The 3,942-nt window shown below is 39.5% G+C and overlaps 1 long non-coding RNA gene across 1 annotated transcript; it reads left to right on the top strand.

The window, feature by feature from the left end:
- The first annotated feature begins 623 nt into the window (after positions 1 to 623).
- On the top strand, positions 624 to 1,809 carry LOC149407281 (uncharacterized). Its single transcript, XR_016301341.1, has 2 exons — positions 624 to 944; positions 1,485 to 1,809. It is a non-coding gene; the product is annotated as an uncharacterized LOC149407281 (long non-coding RNA).
- Positions 1,810 to 3,942: the final 2,133 nt, after the last annotated feature.

The following is a 3,942-nucleotide window of genomic DNA, read 5'->3' as shown; positions in this document are numbered from 1 at the left end:
GTGCCCTTTTGGAAGTAAAGCTAACTCCCAGTCATCATTCTTGTAGCGACTCGAAATTTTAAGATTAATATTGTAAATTAAGTTCCTCAAAAGGATGAGAAAAGAAAATGAAAATATATTTTGCTCAGAGTTTAATGGACGAGAAAATTATGTAATAATTTTTTTTAAGAATTATTTCAATCATTTAGGGTTGGAATAATAAGTTTATCGACTTAGTTTGAGATATATTAAGGTAAGGAGAAATCTCAGGGTAAAGTAAAAGATTTATCGAGTTCGTCTCGAATAATAAATTATTTTTCGAAGAGATATTCCGGAATTTAATTTAAGAAATAAATTCTCAAGGACGAGAATTATTTCCGAGAAACCTTAAATATATTTGAATTAATGAGGAACGAACGAGGAAATTCTCGGTTCGAATCATTTAATTAAAATTCCGATTAGTTACGGATTCAATCAAAATTTTTTGTGACAATGACATGGTTGTAATGATTTTCTGGAGCCATTTGAAAGAAACTTTGAGTTCAGGGTCAGTTTGTAAAGGTCGAGATAAAAGGGACTTAATGAGCAAATAAGAAACTTTATCTTCATGTAAAAGGAAAATCCTTTCCTTCTCTCTTCCTCATTTCTTCTTTCTTCTTGCCGATTCTACTTCTCCCTTCTTTTCCATCCCGCGCGCCCGACCTGCACAAGAAAAGAAAAGAAAGAAAAAAAAATTCAAAAGGACATCATCATCATCGTCCGACCACCATCATCTTCTTCTTCTCATCCTCTTCATTCTAGCTCGACTAGACCACCCTGTCCTTCTCCTTCACGAGCGGACCTAAAACCCGCGCGCGCCTCGCCCGAGAATAGCGACCACCACAAGCGCAAGGACGCCGGACCAAGGAGGGACGCCGGAAATAGAGGAAAAGGGCACCGGAGAGGAGAAATTTAACAGAATCAAGGTGAGAATTTGTTTTCCCCCAAATTTGAATCCGAATTAGGGTTCTTAGTTTTGGAATTGGGGCTTTTGGATTTTGACGTTGATTTGTGAAATTAAAGTGTGTTTATGATGATTAGTACTCGGAATGTTGGATTGAAATTGTTTGCTTGGATTTTCTCTTGATTTTTTTTGGCCGAATTTGGGAATTAGGGTTTATGTGTTCATGAATTTGGGGCTTTTTGGATTGTGAGATTGTTGATGGTATTGGAAATGTTCTTGGATTGTTTTGTGCTTAATTATGCTGAGATTTTGAGAAATTTCGGATTTTTTTGACAAGTTTGGTTTTGAATTTTTGGTTTGGCCGCTTGGAATGTGGTTGGCTATGTGATATTGGGTATGAAATTCTGAGTATGAGTTACTGATGATTTGAGAGTGGTTGTTATGGATTTTGGAGTCAGAAATTTTGTGGTTCACGATGTTTCGGAATTTTTGTGACATGTTGACGTGTTTGGTTTGGCTGAAGGATTATTGATATGGTTGATGAGCTTTGTTTGTTTGCAAGTTTGTTGTCGAGGGTCTAGGCTCAATTAGGGCGGGCTACGCAAAGCCCACATCGACTGTTCGGGACGTTGAGGACGCGGCCCGAGGAATGACGGAGCTGCCACCCGAACGACGACGAGGTGAGGCCAGACAAGACCGGGAGGAGGCCAAGGGGGGAAAACGTTTCAGTTTCGATTTTGGCTCGGAGACTCGCGAAGCGTCCGTTTAGAGTTTAGCGAATTATTTTGTTATTATTTTGTTGTCACGAAATTTAAATTATTTTGTACGAGTCGTTCCGAGTTTAGCGAATTATTTTGTTGTCACGAAATTTAAATTATTTTGTACGAGTCGTTCTGAGTTAGTACGTTATTAGCTGCGTTTGGTTCAGATTAAAAAGCTCTCTTTTTGTTTTTCGAAAAAACTAAACTGCTTATCTAGTGTTTGACAAAACTGTTTTTACAAAAAAACTTCAAAAGCGATTTTAGATTTTGTACATGAGATGGAAAAACTAGGATTCTTAGCTTTTAGAAAAAAAAAATGTTTTTAAGTTTGGTATATAAATTACTGTAATATCATCGTACAAAATATTATTCATATATATATATATATATATGTATATAAATAAGCATATTAATAATTATTAAGAGCATGTCTATTTTAGTCTTTTTACTATAATATATTTATTTTACCAAATGATAAATCAGTTTTTTTTTTACCAAACACCTTGTCAGTTTTTGAAAAAAACAGTTTTTTTTCAAAAACTAAATCTAAAAACACTTTTTTTTTTAAAAACAAAGCAATGCAAAACGAGGCCATTATGTTTTGAATTTTAAGTCGGTTTCGAGGTAAGTCGTAAGAGGAAAAAAAAATAATAAAAGCACGTTTATGGATTTGAGGATTTTTTACCCAAAGAATTTGATTGGATGCTTGATTACTCTTGAATATCGCCGAGGTTGTTAATTTTCAGATTTCATTATGGAAATGAAATTAGACTCGTTCAGAAAATGCGAGTTTTGGATTTTTATAGTTAGATATGTCTTTGGGTCGTACGATTTAAATCGTACGTTTGAGTATGAGTATTGTGAATTACTCGTAGAATTCAGATTCAGAGTCGGTTTGATTTATCTTGATAGGGCTCGAGATTGAAAGCCGTTTAGATGGTTCACGGTGTAAGTGAACGTCTGGATTCTCGAATTAGTGAACATCGGGTTCACGGAATAAGTGAACGTCTCGTGGACAAACGACATAGACGCTTAATCTCGAGGTAGATTAATATAACCATTCTCTCCTGATTTTATGGTTTGGCTTCAAGTATATATTATTTTCGAAATGAAAATGGTTGCGAATGTTCCACGAAACCCAAAACCGTTTTTATAAAATGTGGCGGAACTTCAACTCGGGATATCCGATTATGAAGTTGAGTATATTTTTGATATTATACATATATCATGTATTTGCGAAAGAAAACGTTTCGTATATCCTGGATAAGCCGGATTCACACACACACACACACACACACACACAGACACACACACACACACACACACACACACACACACACACACACACACACACACACACACACACACACACACACACACACACACACACACACACACACACACACACACACACTTATACGGTGTGGAGAGTGCACCTTTCTTTGATCAGATGACTGCCACGAGTTAAGTTGGCAGGACGGCTCAGGAGACACTACTACAAATTAACATATTGGGTGCGGAAAGGTATTAGGTGCGACATGTCGCACCTTAATGTCGCACCTAAGCACATATTCGGTGCGACATGTCGCACCAGATAGTCCTCCAAGCGACTAAAAATTTCACTGATGATTAGTGGTATTCGGTGCGACAAAGTCGCACCTAATATGAAATTGTCGCACCTAATACCTTTAGGTGCGACATCTGTCGCACCTAATACCTTTAGGTGCGACAATTGTCGCACCCAAAGGGTTTTAAATTTAAATTTTTCGCCGAATCCCGCCGATTTTTTTTTATCATATTGGGTGCGACATTGTCGCAACCAATATGATTATTAGGTGCGACAGTGTCGCACCTAATAGTTTTTGGGGTTTTAATCACCGAGTTTTCTCCTTTTTTCACACATTCTCTCTCTCTCTCTCTCTCTCTCTCTCTCTCTCTCTCTCTCTCAACGGTCTATCTCTCAGCCAGACCTCACTCCGCCGTCCCTCCCCGCCGCCGGCCCTCCCCGCTCCGCCGCTGCCTCCCTGGTACGTCCCCCTCTCTCTGTCTCACTTGCCGTCTCTCTCACTCTCTCTCTCTCATCGTCTCACTTTGTCTCTCTCTGCCAGCCAGCCCCGCCGCCGTCCCTCCCCGCTCCGCTGCTGCCGGTCCTCTCTCTCTATCTCACTGGTCGTCTCTCACTCTGTCTCTCTCTCCCAACCTGCCCCGCCGCCGCCTGGACCAGCCACCACCCCGCCGCCCGTCGCCTGGACCAGCCCC

Source organism: Urtica dioica, chromosome 1 (genome assembly GCF_054948205.1).
Source record: "Urtica dioica subsp. dioica isolate 48M chromosome 1, U.dioica_male_clone48M_v1_H2, whole genome shotgun sequence".
Classification (NCBI taxonomy): domain Eukaryota; kingdom Viridiplantae; phylum Streptophyta; class Magnoliopsida; order Rosales; family Urticaceae; genus Urtica; species Urtica dioica.
This window is presented reverse-complemented; position numbering and strand designations above follow the sequence as displayed.